This window comes from Schistocerca americana, chromosome 3 (genome assembly GCF_021461395.2).
Source record: "Schistocerca americana isolate TAMUIC-IGC-003095 chromosome 3, iqSchAmer2.1, whole genome shotgun sequence".
Classification (NCBI taxonomy): Eukaryota; Metazoa; Arthropoda; class Insecta; order Orthoptera; family Acrididae; genus Schistocerca; species Schistocerca americana.
In genome coordinates this window covers 582,960,564-582,979,817 of record NC_060121.1, presented here as the reverse complement: position 1 = coordinate 582,979,817, position 19,254 = coordinate 582,960,564, and positions in this window count along the sequence as shown.

Genomic DNA, 19,254 nt, shown 5'->3' with positions numbered 1-19,254 from the left:
TCCCTTACTCTGACATCGCATGACAGATGAAGCTTTGGTATTTTGTGGATGTCTAAGAAGCACTTATTGAATGTAATGCATTATCTTCTCAAAGCATGAACGTGAAATGGAAGGAAGAGACATACTGAAATGGGGTACTAGGCTGTCACAGAAGATGGCCAATGTGGAAAGAACTCCTCTGGCTTCAAATCTCAGTATGATATTATTGTAGTAGTAGTAGCTTTATTCGACCATAGATCTCTTTTTACAAGGATATAGGACATTTCAAAGTATTTACAAGTTTAGGTCAATTTAAAGTAAGCTAATTCGTACACACATATATTTACAGACTTCTAGTTAGAGACAATCATTAGATTTACCCTGCTATACAATACTTTTTTTTTTACAAATAACTTATTAAATAATGTAATGCCACACTTTTCACTCATATTCCACTGCACACACTATACACACATTGTTCCTCAACGCTTCACTCATTACACACACAAACACACATACACACACACACACACACACACACACACACACACACATACACACACACACACACAGACAGGTGATCTCTGGGCCATTTTCTGTACCGCAACTTCCCCTGCGTCAGCATCCTCCATAATGAGTGAGATGTTGAGCTCACAAAGAGGGAGAGGTGTTAGTATTGTGTTATGCATTGGGTAAGTATTTCTAGAAAGGAAAAAAGAAGGAAAAATATAAAATGAAGGTGTTATGTGAAATGTTGGATGTTCTATTACAATAATAATTATTATTTATTTGTATGACATTTTTTATCTTACACCTACTCTGTTTTATCTAAGTAATCCTTCAACGTACAAAATGTATAGCATAACAGGAACTTATTAACTGCCTTTTTAAATACATGTATTTTTGCAATTTCTTTAATCTCGTTTGGTAATTTATTGTATAGTTTTATTCCTTGATGGAAAATGCTGTTTTGAATTTTACGTTTACATTTTCTTGGTAAATGTAAGCTGACTCGATCTCTTGTTGCATTGTCATGGAAAGAGCTGTTTGTGCAGTAATTACCAATGTTATTTTTGATGTGTACAACTGACTGGTAAAGGTATTCACATGGAGCAGTTAAAATCCCCAGAGTTTTGAACACATGTTTACAATGAGCTCGAGTAGTACTTTTGGTTATTATTCTTCTGGCTCTTTTCTGGAGTTTGAAAATTGTGTTTATATTTTGTGTGTTTGTTCCCCGAAAGAGAATGCCATAGCTAACAACTGAGTGTATATATGAATAATATATAACTAAAAGGCACTGCATGTTACACACTGATGGTAGGATTCTAAGGGCATAACATGCTGATGACATTCCGTTTGCTACTACCTTTGTGTCTTCACATCACTTCAGCTGACAATCAATATTCATTCTCAGAAATTTTGCATTAGTTACACAGTCTATAGAGGTACCATCTACATTTAATTTAACATTGTCATTTTTCCTCTTCAAACTGAAATTCATGGCATTAGGTTTCTTTATGTTCAATGTCACTTTATTTCTTATTGACCAATCATAAACTTCCTTGAGAGTTTTAATCGCTTTTTTGGCAAAGAGTTCTCTTGTTTTCTCAGTGACCATAATATTTCTGTCATCTGCAAAGAGAATTTTTTCACCATAAATAACACTCTGGGAAAGTAACTGATGTATATCAGGAACAGTATTCCTCCTAATAGGCTACCTTGTGGAACCGCTATACTAATGTATTTTGATTCTGATAAGTGTTTTACTAAATGTTTGGATCTATTTGAAATTGTGATATCCATACTCGTCATACCCTATCTGTTAGGTATGATCGAAACCAGTCATTAGCTACCCATCTTATTCCTAATGCTTCTAATTTATTTAATGGAATCTTGTGGTCGACTGTATCAAACAACTTAGCAAGATCCAAATATATGCCTGTGACACACTCATCTTTATCAAAAGCATCAACTTTTGTCAGTTCTACTATGGCTGACTCTGTATTTTTGACACTTCAGAAGCGAAGCTGTGATTCGCTTAAAGGATTGTATTTATTCAGGTAATTCATTAATCTGTCTTTCATAATTGCTTCTATTATTTTTGAAAATGGTGACAGCAGGGATATGGGCTGATAATTTTTTATCTTTAAGCAAAGATACAACTCTTGCCTGTTTTAACTGCTCTGAAAATGACCCTGATGTGAAGGATTCATTTATTTTATTTGTTAAGGGGCCTTGTACAATCCCTATGCATTGTTTCAGCACATACATTGGTATTTCATCAAAGCCTACTGGCTTTTAATTTTTTGAACAGTTTTATTGACTTCATTCTCTGTGGTCGGAAGTAACATCATTGCATTTAGTGCAACATTATATACAGGTGTTATATTTGGTTTTAGGGACTTTTTGCTGTAACTTCTCTGCACTACTTGAAAAATGCTCGTTTACATACTTTGCTAAGTGTTGTGGATCATTTATTACCTTATCCCCGTCCCTTAGCAATATTTTATTCTGCCTTTGTTTGCCTCTCTGCATTTCCTTTTTTATAACATCCCAGACTGCTTTGCATTTATTCTCTGCATTATATATTATTTTGTCACTAAATGACATTTTTGCAGCAATCAGCACCTTCCTATAGATCTTTTTGTATCTATGACAGAAACATAAGAATTCTGGATCTTTGCGAATCTGTTTCATGGATCTGAGGTGGTAAGTCTTTGGGAGGACTTCTTAATATCTGCTATTATTTATCTGTTTTTGTGAAATGTTGATACAGACATGCATACTTTTGGAAATGCCTTTTCAAGGCCAATTTAAACAGTGTCAATTTAAACAGTGTTTAGAATTTAGAGAATTTAATATTCACATTCGTTTTCTTATACACTTCATCGCAGCATTGCTTTTCTATTTCTTTTGAAAAATCTTTTATTTTGATTTCTGATAAATGTCTTTTGTAGGCTTGTAGTTTAGAGAATGATTCGAAGCCTGATTTTACTGTTGTTATTTGACAGAGATGGTCTGATAGTCCAACATCTTTTACAGCTACATCACATTTTTCCCTGTCCATATTTGTGGCCACATGGTCAGTTACTGATGCTGTCTTTGTAGTAACCCTTGTAGCACTATTGACCAACAGGGACATGCCAAAACTTTGAAGGATGTTTATGAAGGTGCTGCTGTATTCATTTATGATATTAGTGTTGATATTAATGTCCCCACACAGTATTATGCTAACCTTTGTACTTGAGACTTTATCTAGAACTTCTGTTAATTTATTGAAAAAAGTGTCCACACTACCACTGGGAGATCTATACACGCACAAAATGATTAATTTCTTGGCGATATCAAGCCCTGTTAATTTAATAGCTGATATTTCAAAGTGTTTGTCTTCACTTACTGTACTGAGATCATGTCTTGATTTGTACTGTGTTCCTTTTCTGATATAAATGCATGATCCTCCACCCCTTGAAGTAGTTCTGCTGTAAGAGTTTGCCTTTTCATACAATGATAATACTACGTGTTGGATTTCTGTGTCTCTACACCAGTGCTCAGGAATACAAACAACTGTGCAGTTCAAAGACCGGAGTTCAACTTCTAATAGTTGTATTTTATTTTGTATTGATTGTATCTTTTGATGGATGATTGTTAAGTCTGTGAAATGCCCCATGTCACTCTTTCCATTAGTTTGTTTTCCTTTGTGACATCTGGTATATGTGGTGTTTTAAGTGTTAAAATCTGTTTTGTGAGTAATAGTTTCAGTATTTTTTTAAACTGCTGGAGATACTCTTTAGGCAGGGGACCCTGTTGTCTGGATTTATGCTAAAAAAGACCTACTTTTCCTACCTGTGACAACAGGTATTTGACCATGTGTGGCGTGAGATCCACCTCCTATACTTTCATGAATCAGCTATACCCATATTCCCTTCCCTGTCCTGTATAGGTGTAGGCCATGCCTAGTGAAACCCCATCTGTTGATACCCCCAACAGTAAACAAAAAACGACACAAAGATCTTATGTGCGGTGTTTGTTTTCTTGTACTGATTTAGAGGTACAGTGACAGAAGAATGAATTTGTAATTACTACGCCTTCAGAGAATTTACGTTATCAGGTGTGTTTGGTCAGATTTTTAAATGTTTATAACTCGGAAAATTTAGGCCTAGACCGCGTCTATCTAACTAGTAAACAATACGAAATGTGTTAGTTAAATACGATTTAGAAACGTTTAATTACACTTTCATTGTCACAATAGATACTAATGTAAGTAGAGCTTCCGTTTTTAAACGAATTTCGCACTATCGAGAAAACTTGAACAGAATTTTTTGTGTTTATGTCACTGAAAATTTCGGGTTATGTCGCGATTATGGGGCCTTCAGCTAAAGAACAAGGTTTTTCTAGAAAAAGCTGTGATGGGGCGCTAATATTCAGTTGTGTGGCAAGAACGGAGGCTACAGCAAGTATACAAAACAAAGAAAAAATTAAAATTGACACTATTTCCTCTTAAATAAGTTCTTTTAGCAGACGAGGAAAATACCTGTAATCTCACCCGACGGCCATCTTGGAACAAGTCCCTCCAAGTATTTAGATCACATAATAGTATGGAAGTGAAACATACGGAAACTACAGAGGAACAAAACGGAGCACTCAATACATTTTTATTCATTTGTGTATTTGAAACTAAGTCAGAGACTGTATCAATAGATTCGCAGAATGAATTAAACGTGAATAATCGGAATTATGAAACATTACTGCGCAATCCACTATGGAAATTAGAATGAAAGTCACTGTATTTTCTGACACAAATCGTCATACATCTGATACAAAAGACATAAAATCTCTAAGCGATGCCCCCGAATACCATTCAGTTTTGCCCATTTGTCCTTACACATTTCAATGGAAAAATTTGCGTTTCTGAACACCAGGATAGCTCCAGAAAGAGCCCACAAGTTGATAGGAAGCAGCAGATGTAGTAGTGCACAATCTTTAGTATAATAAGCATCCTAACTTGTGCATGGACTATAAAAAGTATAGAAAAGACAGATTATGTGGCCTGCAACAAGTTGTTCTCCATCTGTATGAGATATACGCTGTACCGTGCGAGCATACACGAATGGAATGGGAAGACTGAGGGAAAAAGTCTAGTTCTATGCATGAAGTCAGAATAGGCAGCGGCGCGTGCGTCACAAGGGAAGGCCTGAGCTTGCTAGCTCGCTTAGCTCAGCAGACGAACTGCGTTTCTAAATCCGTCAACTCGTATTTGGATATTTACGTGCAAACGAGACTTGCATCTTCTACGGGAATCCGCTAATATGGAGTCTTGCTGATTACCAGCACTGCAACGAAACACTTAACTTTGCAGTCTGCTGTAACTTAAGCTGTATGTTCGACCCAAATCGTATAGCGGCTTGTTTATAGCATTCAGTCTCTTCTGTTCAACAGTCCACATTTAATACAAGATCTAGTGCCTCATGCAACCGATAATAGTTTCACATGACCTTTCTTCAACTGCGCCTAGTAGAGCCGTAAGAAATTAGTAGTACGTATATGGACATACAGTCATTGTAGTACTAGTAATTAATAAAACTCATTAACAGCGTATTCCAGTAGACGATGCAATTCTCGTCTATTCGTAAATACCCAATTACAAGTTAACAGAATAAGGAAAGAAATTCATCTGTTGAGTTGAGCGAGCGAGCAAGCTCAGGCGAACTGCATCCCACGAGAAATACGGGCCTTGCGGCGAATTAGTGATGTAACAGTAGTCGGCTTGCCCACCGCACTAGCGAAACCTCGGTTCCGTACAGGGCCCACGGGAAATAAATATGTAATTGAAAAGGTATCCACTAAACATCTCAACTTTGTCGTTTTCTATCGCGACCTTGCGTGCTTTTGACACGCAGTCAAGAATTACTAACTCGTCCGAAACAATTACTCTCTCCCAGCCACAGACGGCTGCTGGCACTCGTATGATCTCCAGTGTCACGTGGTGTGACGTACTTGCAATGCGCTGGCTTCCTTGTCGGCCTCGGGAAGCACGTTCTTGTACACTACTGGCCATTAAAATTGCTACACCAAGAAGAAATGCAGATCATAAACGGGCATTCATTGGACAAATATATTATACTAGGACTGACATGTGATTACATTTTAACGCAATTTGGGTGCATAGATCCTGAGAAATCTGTACCTAGAACAACCACCTCTGGGTCCGCAGCTCATGGTCGTGCGGTAGCGTTCTCGCTTCCCACGCCCGGGTTCCCGGGTTCGATTCCCGGCGGGATTAGGGATTTTCTCAGCCTCGTGATGACTGGGTGTTGTGTGCTGTCCTTAGGTTAGTTAGGTTTAAGTAGTTCTAAGTTCTAGGGGACTGATGACCATAGATGTTAAGTCCCATAGTGCTCAGAGCCAACCACCTCTGGCCGTAATAACGGCCTTGACACGCCTGGGAATTGAGAAACAGAGCTTGTATGGCGTGTACAGGTACAGCCGCCCATGCAGCTTCAACACGATTGCACAGTTCATCAAGAGCAATGACTGGCGTATTGTGACGAGCCAGTTGCTCGGCCACCATTGACCAGACGTTTTCAATTGGTGAGAGATTCGGAGAATGTGCTGGCCAGGGCAGCAGTCGAACACGTTCTGTATCCAAAAAGGCCCGTACAGGACGTGAAACACGCGGTCGCGCATTATCCTGCTGAAATGTAGGGTTTCACAGGGATCGAACGAAGGGTACGCCCACGGGTCGTAACACATCTGAAATCTTACGTCCACTATTCAAGCTGCCGTCGATGCGAACAAGAGGTGACCGAGACGTGTAACCAGTGACACCCCATACCATCACGCCGGGTGATACGCCAGTATGGCGATGACGAATACACGCTTCCAATGTGTGTTCACCGCGATGTCGCCAAACAAGGATGCAACCATCACGGTTCTGTAGACAGAACCTGGATTCATCCGAAAAAATGACGTTTTGCCATTCGTGCACCCAGGTTCGTCGTTGAGTACACCATCGCAGGCGCTCCTGTCTGTGATGCAGCGTCAAGGGTAACCGCAGCCATGGTCTCCGAACTGATAGTCCATGCTGCTGCAAACGTCGTCGAACTGTTCGTGCAGGTGGTTATTGTATTGCAAACGCCCCATCTGTTGACTCAGGGATCGAGAGGTGGCTGCACGATCCGTTACAGCCATGCGGATAAGATGCATGTCATCTCGACTGCTAGTGATACGAGGCCGTTGGGATCCAACACTACGTTCCGTATTACCCTCCTGAACCTACCGATTCCGTATTCTGCTAAAAGTAATTGGATCTCGACCAACGTGAGCAGCAATGTCGCGATACGATAAACCGCATTCGCGATAGGCCACAATCCGACCTTTATCAAAGTCGGAAACGTGCTGGTACGCATTTCTCCTCCTTACACGAGGCATCACAACAACGTTTCACCAGGCAACGCCGGTCAACTGTTGTTTGTGTATAAGAAATCGGTTGGAACCTTATCTCATGTCAGCACGTTGTAGGTGTCGCCACCAGTGCCAACCTTGTGTGAATGCTCCGAAAAGCTAATCATTTGCTTATCACAGCATCTTCTTCCTGTCGGTTAAATTTCGTACCTGTAGCACGTCATCTTCGTGGTGTAGGAATTTTAATGGCCAGTAGTGTAGCAGCAATGAAGAGACGGTTGTTTTGCAAGCTAACATCGTGTGTGTGTGTGTGTGTGTGTGTGTGTGTGCACTTTGAAGCTTCGCTTGGTTTCCTTCATTCGTGTGTTTACGAGAATAGAGCCTGAGTGTGCCGTCGCCAGTTACTTATCGTACAACAGGAAGAGGAAGGGAATCAGTATTACGTATCATTTATGCTCCAGGGCCATACAACGTCAAAGAGCGTGGACCGGGAGCTGTTACCGAGAAGACCACGTTATTGTGTCAGATGCTACTGTTTGTTCACGGTATTTTAAATCCAATGATTATGTGCAAGATTTATGGACAGAGCTCTTGCATATACGAGGCCTGTTCAGAAAGTAAGCTCCGATTGATTGCCAAATTGAAACCACAGTGAACATCAGAAATGTTTTACTTGTAACAATTAGCTACACCTTTCAGCTACTTCTCTACGTAGTCGCCGTTCTGACTTAGACTTTTGTCATAGCGTTGTACCAACTTTTCAATAGTCTCATCATAGAAGGCAGCCGCCAGTGCTTTCCGCCAATTCTCCACGCTGGCCTACACCTCGTTGTCTGTGTCAAAATGTTGTCTTCAAAGACAGCGGTTCATGTGACCAGAGATGAAACTCAGGGGGAGACAATTGCGGACTGTATTGTGGGTAATCTCACATTTCCATTTGAAAACGATGCAGGAGCATCTTCATTGCCCCTGCAGAATGCGGCTGAGAATTGTCTTGAAGAAGAAACTGCACGACAGTTATGTAATGTTAGCTGCATAGCTTCAGGCGAAATTTCTCACCAGGCCCTCGTACTTGGCGGCAGACACTATTTTCTAGACATCTTTACGCACTCACTGCGAGCTCAGAAATAAGAAGAGCGACGTGATGCTAACTGGGGTTATACTAGAGACACTACCCAACACATCTGTGCAAAGCTTTATCGGATTTTCATAGTCGTTTCCATTTCGCGACCGATCGGAGCTTACTTTCTGAACGCCCCTCGTACTTTCTAGGAATCTTTCAGTGGTGCAAGTATTTATAAAGGTGCCGAAAAACAATTAAAGGAAAGCAGGGAAGACATGTTTTAGACGACAGCCAGTCTCATAAGGGTACTGGAAATGTTTGAGAACTTTACGGCCTAGAAACAGAAAGTCGATGAGTCCACGTTAACTGATTTACCGGATCTATGCCATGAAGAACTGCTTCGGCTCTGGAATTTAGTGAAAGAATTAGAGCTTAGGAACAAGAACCTCGAAACTATGAGTAGTGTTTTGAAAGTTAGAGAGAGACTTGAGAGAGATCTGGGGGTCTCTCGTCACCAACTAAGGAAGATTCAATTGGCTACAAATGATCTAGTCAGTTACAAAGTGAAGAATATTCTGAAAAAGGTTTTCTCTGGAACTTAATTCAGCTGTTTGCCCTCTGGAGTGAAGCAAGCCAAGTGGAAAAGACAGGACATATGCAATACAGTGACAATTCGTGGTATCTCTTAAGTGCTACAGATTTTTGAGGAACAAACTCGACTTTTCATTCGCTGGAATTACAAATTTGAAGTGAAAGATCTCACAGTCGTTCCGTTGTTGGCTTGGAGTGTTGTCTGATATTTAAATTTGATGAAAGCTGAGGGACAGGCATCTTCGGACATCGAACGGTTGTGTTATCGTTTGACGAAGTGAAAGTCAATGGAAGTGAGACGTGATGAAATGCCGGATAGTGTTGTAAGCGCACATAGTAAAGTGCTTGTTGTTTGTTCAGGACGAAAACAGCCGGTATTTTATGACTTTGATTTTCAGGTGACAGGGTGTTCCTAAAGTCAATAGTTCCCTCGCTTCATAATGTATATTATAATGTTACCGCAGTCGTTTCTGACTTGGGCCGAAAACTCGATCTGCGCCGAACTGCTTACTGATCACGAATGTTCATGTTTCTCGCATCCACAGAACCATCCGAAAGAGGTGTTGGTATTTTCAGATGTACATCAGTTGGGTAAATTACTTCACCTCCACTTTACTGGTGACGGCATGGGAAAAAATTACAAAAATATCAATAAAGAAACTGCTATCATTAGCAACGCAGAAGGGAAACGAAGTATTTCCAAGAGATCAGGAGACACTAGCTTTCGCGGAAATCTACTCACGTGGCACCAGAGGTAATTAAAATATTCTTACACACCCAAAATTTTTATTTGTGCGCGCTACCTGAATATCAAACTGGAAAGAGAATCACACAGACACAAATCTCGTCGGTGGCGTTCCTCAGCAATCAGAGGGGTCTAACGAGGCAAGTAACTGCTCTAAATATTCAACAAATAGTAAATTTTGCGTCGTAAGTACCCTTGTTTGCGACGGTGCAGTAGAGCTTCGCGCCCTCGTTCGCAGTCCTGCTTAGCCGCCGACGTCGATCCAAAGGCCATTAACAGGTCATTTCTTTTCGGGACCAACCTTCATAGAATAACTTTGGTTACAACCATTATAGTTTTGTGACCTATGACTTCAGTTAAGGGCACTAAAATAATGCTGCATGTAAGTGCACAGAGTAATGAAACTGAATAACATCCAACGAAGGGAGTAACTTTTTAGATGACTTGCTGAAACCTCAGTTGAGTAGACGAAAAACGCATACAGTGTCAAACCCGAACTCGACTAATATGGGATTTGCCACTAATCTGTATATGTGGTTCCATCAGTGTCAAAGTGCAGTAACCTGTCACAGACGGCAAGTGGCACCACAAGCTGTGGAGGGTGTCTAAAGTGTATCGGGGTTACGCGGAGAGCACTGCAGTCGTAGTCTTACTGCGGACACGGAGCGGTTTATATGACGTCCAAAGGCCGTAATCAATGGCTTTCGGGCCAAGGACGGAAGCATTCCCGAAACGGCTAAGTTTGTAAACTGATCCCGTGCCGCCATGCTTAAGGTATACCCTGCACGGCAAAATGGCGCTAGCCAAACCCGGCGCCGCAGTCATTGTGGTGTCACCACGAGCCATAGATGACGGGAATGATGATGGCTGTGGAGATATGTACGGGCGAACAGACGTGCAACTGTTGAGGAAATGACCGCTCAGATAAAGTAAAAGGCTAGTAACAATGTCTCCTCATCGACGATTTCGCGAAAATTGCTGTGCATGGGCCTCCACAGCACGCTCCTATTCCTTGGATCCATGCTAACTCCTGTTCATCGGTGACGAACGCTGGAATTTGTGAGCCAGTACCGCAACTGGAAGTCCAGCGTGTCGTAACAAGTGGCATTTTCAGATGAATCACTTTTTATGCTCCATTACATTGAAAGCAAACATCCTGCAACTATCGTTGGAAGTATCCAGGCTTGAGGAGAGAGCATTTGGGGAATGTTTTCGTGACATTCCCCGGGTCATACCGTCATTATGGAAGGTACAATATATCAACGCATCTCTCCGCATCTCTCTTTCATCTTCCAGCAGGACAACGCACCTTGTCACACAGCTCGCAGTATATGTACACTTGACAGCAAAAAAGGTGGGTCACCCCTGCATTCCAACGTGTAGGCTGCACCTGAATGTATGCAACCAACATAGCATATCTGTGTAGCACATAGTCGCAACCCTCCACAGTACAGTTGTTGTAAGATACACTTTGGGTACCTCTAGAGACCACTAGAGAACACCGGTCTTTATGACAGTCCGTCCAGATGTAAAGTAACACCACGATAGTAAAGAAGACACCAGACAATCCTGAACGTTTGTAAACTAAACTTAATTACAATCAGTGACATTTCAAATGTTTGGGACAACTGGTTTTGTCACATAAATCGTTCAGTAATCCTTAGGCACAATTAAATATTTGAGACAGTATATGGATTTATAAAGTTGTATGGCAATTGGAAACAAGTTCTTTGCTGTCTAAAAGGTTTACCCAACACATGCTGAACGTCGTTCAACGTTCAACGGAGAGTGGTTTCGCATCAACTTTACGTAATACTAAGCAGTTAAAAGAAAACGTGATTAACGGCGGCAACCACTCTACGGAAATCCCAACATTAACAGTGAATCGCAAGTAATATAATTGTTCACATTACTCATCAACAGTTACTTGTACACGAATTTGTACTTTAAATGACATGACCAACGTCTTTGTTCTGGATCCGGATGCAAACCCAGAATGTAAAGCCATTGTTAACCAAGCAAAGCTTTGTGCCTTATCGAGACTCGATCACTAGGCAGAAAGAGACGTCAAATATTGACGTTTGCGCCAATATCAGTTATCAATTCTCAACTTGAACGTAAATGACGATAATGTTTGTACGAAAGCAGGAACCCTAACATGACAGTTATCTCCTTGGTAATTAATCTCGAAAGACGTTGTGTAGTGTTGCATTGTCAAGGAATAAAGGACGCACATGTCTAAAATTGAAATGCCATCATGTAATGCTGGGGCAAGGATGCGAACCCAGCACCTAATCGGATTGTTGAATAAGTACGTAAAATCAGAATGCAGATATCACAGTTTGTCACCAGTAGTGGGGTTGGAACCTTAAATGACGACAGAAGTTGTATTGCTTGGCCGGGATTCGAACCCGGCGCCTACCGCCGTCGTTGTCTAACCAGGAACAGACGAGAAATGTCCAATGTGGGTCCACCATCAGCGAGATGTGCACACGTTTAACTAGAAATATGGTGACGAAAACGTCTATGCTGACTGAGAGTCGAACGCCGCACACATGCTTATGAAGACACGTTAATAATCAACTTCATATTCAGTAGTAGCTAGGAGTAGCATGTTTAGTTGCAAACCTTAAGGCCTTACTCATCCCTAGTAACGTGTTGCCTAATATCTGCGATACCATGATGTTAATTTACAAGTGGATTGACTGCCGTAAAGTGCAATGTTCTCTGGTAGTCGTGTATCATTGAGATGTAAATGAAGTGCCTCAGCAGAAAGTAATTTCCATCGTGCAGCACGTATTGTTTCAGAGACACTTAGTACATGTTATAAGTGCACAGAACTTGTATTATATACTAAGTCTATACCATTATTTGGAGAAGCTGCCGCCAAACTTGTTTACTTTTACATTCCGCTTAGTTCAAAAAAATGGTTCAAATGGGTTCAAAAAATGGTTCAAATGGCTCTGAGCACTATGGGACTTAACTGCTGTGGTCATCAGTCCCCTAGAACTTAGAACTACTTAAACCTAACTAACCTAAGGACATCACACACATCCATGCCCGAGGCAGGATTCGAACCTGCGACCGTAACGGTCACGCGGTTCCAGATTGAAGCGCCTAGAACCGCTCGGCCACTCCGACCGGCCGAGGTAGAGTCGTCTCTCTCATTGAGGAAGGAGGATGTTCCATCAGAGAAGCTGGCAGACGGTATGGTGGAGGATCTGCCTTGAAAGAGGCACCAGCAAGAGGGGTCCTGGCTCAGGCAGGAAGAGAGTGATCTCACAGCAGGAAGACAGGGACCTAGTGTCTAGGAGCAGAGAAAATCCCTTTCTGAACGCGATGCAGTTGCGGCGGGAGACCAACTTCCCCGGCTCCAGTGACACGATTCGCCGAAGGCTGAGGGACGCTGGACTGCATGCACGACGATCCGCCGTGAAACAAGAGCTCAGCGAAGACAACGTTTTATACCGGCTAGCATTTGCGGAGCTCCATCTGAGGGGGTCGTGGGACAACGTCATTTTCACTGATCAGAAGGTGTTTTCCACCAATAACGACGGTCCACAAATCGTTTACAGGCCGCAAAGGACTCGCCATCGTCGCGAATATGTAACCACGACGAGAAGAAGTGGCTGGCTATCTGTTACCTGCTCGGGTTGGAATTCTGCGAGAGGGGCGGGAATTCTTCTCAGGATAGAAGGAAGTCTGGACAGCGCGCAGTATTCCCACATATTGGAAAATGTGATGCTTCCGTCAGTGCGAATGATGTACGCAGATGGGGACGTCATATTGCAAGAGGACCATTCTCCCATGCACAAGTCTGCATTTGTTCAGCAGCGGCTCTCCACGAATGGCGTCAACGTCATAGACTGGCCGCCACGGGCGGCTGATATGAACTCCATGGAAAACATGTTGGCTGAGGTCACCAGAACATTAACAGAGAACTGGCCACTAAACCAACCAACTACTGCGGACGCTCTTTGGGACTGCGTCCTGGAAGCCTGGGAGGAAGTTGCTTCTTCATGCTGTTACGTCCGACGGCTTATACATTCTATGCCAAGACGCGTGATAGAAGTACAAAATAATGAAGGATTCAGGATAAAATATTAGAGTTCTTAAAATGTTTTGTTATGTCTTCTTTTTCGTTATTTTTCCTCATTGGGAGCTAGTGGAAGATAGCGTGGCAACAGAAAAGATACAATATGGGTTAGCTTTCCTTTGAGTTGCCCTTTAAATTGAAATGGGTTTCTTTTGAATATACAGTTTGTTAAGTATTCTATTTTGATTTCATTTATACGCTGTCTACATACTTACAAACTAATCAGCGTAGATGGACTCTGTCACAGTAGTTTTTGTAATTTCAAATACGTCTCTCTCTTCCCCTCCATCTATGAATACACACTCCGTCTTCCGCACAATACGCCAACGATTTCAAATTATGTTTACTCGCCGCGCGGGATTAGCCGAGCGGTCTAAGGGGCTGCAGTCATGGACTGTGAGGCTGGTCCTGGCGGAGGTTCGAGACCTCCCTCGGGCATGGGTGTGTATGTTTGTCCGTTGGATAATTTAGGTTAGGTAGTGTGTAAGATTAGGGACTGATGACCTTATCAGTTAAGTCCCATAAGATTTGAACATTTGAACATTTATGTTTACTCGTTGTTAATATCTCTTCTATTCTCTCTCACACACACTCTCTCTCTGACACTATCGCCGCAAGTGCCCTTCTATTACACTCCCCCAAAACTTTGTAAACATCTATCGGTTTCCAATGACGCTACATTTTCTCTTTTAATTGCTGCTGTCTTTGCTCTCTAGCATTCCACTCACCACCTATGAAACCGCATTCTTTGATCTCCCCTTCCCCATACCCATTCTTCGTTCTGAGAACAGTCCTTCCTTATCTCTCGGTCCTAAGATAAAACAAACTGTGGCACACATCTAAGTAAGCAATACTTTGCAAGCATTTCACGCTTATATTTTGCACTTCTGCACTTCTATCCATTCCCAGATCCAGCCTTCTTTCCTGTTACGCGTCCCTTGACATCTGCATCTACATCTAAATGAATACTCTGCAATTTATAGTTATGTGTTTGGCAGGGGGTTCTATGATCTGGTGGGTTAATCTTGTATTGATGTGTAAAACTTGTAGGTTCACATCTCACGTCAGGTGTAGAGTTTTAACACACACAAGTAGCTCTCCTTCACCCCTAGTAACGCCAAGTGCAGAACGCCAGTATGCTCCGTAGTTCAATGTCCACAGTAAAGATAGCATCCCTTCGCTGCCGACTGGGCATTCGTTTGAGCTGTGACAGATGAGGAAACCTCGTAAGGCAGAGACTCTGTGACCAGCAAGCCGTCGTAAACTAGAAAACGTATTTAATTTAATGAACCAATGGCCATGTAAGTTCACAAGGCTCTTGCTTTATTTGAAACTGAGACGTTGAAAATTGTGGTGCTGGACTGGGATTAGAATTCGATTTCACTGTGTTCCCGAAGTTTGCAAACTCTTCTAGGCGTCCTCGAAAAGCATCTATCTGGTTTTGAATCCTAGTCAGCACAAAAAAATTCAGTATTTCATTTCAAGCCTCCGAACTACTGGTGAAAAATAGTTGCATTTTCAACGTCTCTTCGTGCATTGTCAGCTGTAATGTGTTCTTTTCAACTCACAGCCACATGATGAGCTTTTAATCACAACATTACAAGATCAATCGTTTCCTTACATCTTTTCAAGTTCAAACATTCCTCTCCATCCTACTGGTGAAAACGGATTTGGGTTTGACGTTGTGTTCGTTGTGACCACCAACGACGACATGTTGTGGATTCAACTTCTAGCCAGAAGAGTATTTTCCATCACATCATTGAAAGTACAAACATGCCATTCCTAGTATTGGAAAAGAATTTAATAGTTAAAGTTTCTTCATGACCACGTGTGCGGGGTTTGAATTCCATTCAGCATAGAACTTTTCGTCGCCTGATGTCTAGCTAAACATGCGCCCATCTTGCTACTGGTCAACCAACAATAGCTATTTATCGTCTGTTCCTGGCTAGAAAACGACGGTGCTAGATGCTGGGTTCGAATCCCAGTCAGGCAAAAACAGTTCTATCGTCAATTAAGGTTCCAGCATTTTGCTATTGGTGAAAACAGTTGATATTTAACTTTTGATTTTATGAACAGTCGCGCTCAAAAGTATCCGAACGACCTGAATTGCATTTCACCTGATTCCCATTCGACCAACATAACGCAGCTGTCTAGCAGGTCCTCTAATCGCTCCATGGTACAGTCGTTTGACTATTGAAAATGGTTCCAACAAATAACCACTAGAAAACACTGCTCTGTATCGCAATAACTCAAGATGTAAAGTAATACCACGATACTACAAATATCAGGGAACACCTCATCACAGATAAGACTGTCCTTAAGGCTAGTAAGCTCACATTTATTGCAATAACTGACATACCTGGAATGTTACCACACTCAATATTACGTCAGATAGGTAATGCACGTAGTAAGTTCGGCGTATTCATGATTTCCTCTTCAAAGTAACATACCATACTTGTTATTTAACACAAAATGTCATTAAAAATTTACGTTATTCACGAGCAGCTACTTGAGAATATGTATGAACTTCAAATGGCACGACGAACCGCCTCGTTCTGCATATGGATTCAAACCCAGGTCATGCAGGCAAGGCCGCGGTGGCCGTGCGGTTCTAGGCACTTCAGTCCGGAACCGCGTGACTGCTACGGTCGCAGGTTCGAATCCTGTCTCGGGCATGGATGTGTGTGATGTCCTTAGGTCAGTTAGGTTTAAGTAGTTCTAAGTTCTAGGGGACTGATGACCTCAGTAGTTAAGACCCATAGTGCTCAGAGCCATTTTGAACCTTAGGGGTGAACCTGACACAGAAGCAAAAAAGTAGCAAAAAATAATTGCATTGAAAATATAACTAAGAGAGAGGTTTCAATTTTATGTGTATATAGTAGGATAATAATATATTTTAATTTTTTGAAGAAAGCATCGAGAAGCGTGATAATAAGCAAGTAGGCGTATAACCTGTTTACAGTTATTTTCATCGGGACACATAATGCAAAAATACCACTTTGAAGTGTGTTATTGCGTAATTCCAGTTATCGACAGTCTATTCGTGAGCTTGCTGGCATTCAGTGGGGTGAAACCTATCACAGAAGCAAGCAAAACTCAAATATTTCTTGCACCATGCGCAACACATAAACGAAATCTTGCACTGACGTGTTGTCCGATATATTGCACGGAAAACATATCTGATTCATGTTGCTAAATACAGCTCTCTCAGATATCAATTTGGTAGCGTACGAAGTGTATAAAAGCATATCTTGAAATACGGTGAAAGGCCCATAGAGGTATTCGACTGAAACGTAGCCATGACCAAAATTGTAACTGCGGTCTACAGCATCGTCGTCTACCACCTTGATAACTCGAACGGTGACAGTGCTCGGCCGGTTACTTACGTTTACTGGTATCAAGGCTACAGCATGAAAACACAAAAATGTTAGTAACCCGAAGATAATTAGTTCTGGAACCCATAGAAAGTAAAGCAGTCATCAGTCGCAAGAGTGGTTTGAACACCACAGTGCTTTAATAGGCACGGTCTTGTTGGAGGTGATATGCTGTTGCTTTCATCCGACCTTTGAGTTGTCTTACCAAGCCAGTTAATAGGGGAACTTACAGTTTTACGTGGCTTTCGGGCCACAGTGCAACTCGGCATTTTTCACATCAACAAACACTGCCCCAGGGGAAATATGTGTAAAACGGGACATAAAAATCTTGGGACTGGTGACGGATCGAACCTGAGACCTTCGTATCCATAGTCTAGCTTTTTCTCACCTTGCCACCATGCAGCTAACACTGTGGTTTGTGCTTGCCATTAAAATTAAGGACCTCTCGTTTGTGCCTGCGTTGGCACTTGCTTGTCCCTTAGGAGACCTTACCTTTGGGATTACCCTCGTATACGTGTGTGTAAACGCCTTCCAATGCCCACTCAAGGAAGACAAGGATACTTAGTCTAGCTTCAATATTACAAATACGCCTCAGTTTGTGGATGAACGCAGACTTAGGTTGATAATCATTTTGAATATTTATCAGTACTGCACCCATTGGTGTGAAATTAGTTTTCTACCAATGATTCCCACAGCTACAGGAACACTACTTTAATACCTCTTAGACAAAATACTTACGCAGTGCTATCAGACGAAAAGATCAACCTGACACAAACTGTGGGAAGTTTGCTTTACAACCTTCGTACCTGGATAAAGAGCTTTTCCTATTTGATATATCTGTGAACGTTGCTGCATAAGAAGATTTAAGAAGAAACTAAATTCCTCCAGCTACGCCAATGTTTAAAGAAATCGTGTTAACGGCACTAAATCGTGGTTTGCAAATCGTTTACCAGCCGTACTCCGCCGCATTTCGCTGGTTCGAAGGCAAAAAGCTTACTGACAAATTTCACGGAAGTAAAAGGGGTACGAAATGTCTCCCACTCGAAGGTCATGTTGTTTCACTTAAATGATTACAAAATCGGGTAAAACGAACAATGAGATTGTCAGTATAAGCACATTACTGTTGTCAATATGATGTTGCACCGCCCAGGGCTTGTAATGATAAAGGGCCCGTTTAGGTCAGGCATATTGTACACAGAAGTGGAAGAGAGAGCATCACTAAATTCTACCATCTGTATGCATTGCATAGACAGGGAAAGAACTTGTTCTTGGGCAACTACTTCTATAATGACCAAAAAGACTTAAATGATCTTCAAGCACATGTGCTCCAGCAGCGGTATGAAGAAAATGATAGTAATAATGACGGTGATAATCGAATTATCCGGTAACTTCACACTTCACAGTGGATTTTCTCGAACTAAGAAATTTCCTGAATTAGTGAAAATTTCGAAGTGGCTTCAAATCGAGGCTATGACGCCCAGAAGAGTCTTTACATCCTGCTGACATGAGAATAGCACAATCTCCACGTCAGAAGCTTGCTTCTACTTAACCATTTAATAGACTCGCGTTTTTTTCCACCGTGGCTCAAATGGTTCGAATGGCTCTGACCACCATGGGACTCAACTGCTGTGGTTATCAGTCTTTTCCACCGTGACTAGTTTAGTAAGCTAAGCACATCATCCATTACAGCACACTCCTGGGGCTGAAAAATGTGGTCACAATGGTCTGGTGGAACGAACTATCACAAGTGCAATACATGGGTTCAAGCATTTACTTTTAAGAGGCACAAACAGATTTACTCTACCTCAAGTAACCTCAAGAGAAACCTGTCATAATCCAGAATCCGCATTAAACATCACGTTCCTTCATTCCAAACTGGGCAGTGCCAGTTTACGTTGAAAAATGACATAGGTGGAGGTCAGGGCAAACAGAAATATTGTCACCAGTAAAGTTACTTACACTAGAAAATTTTATTTTATTTTATGAACTGATAGCTGTCTTA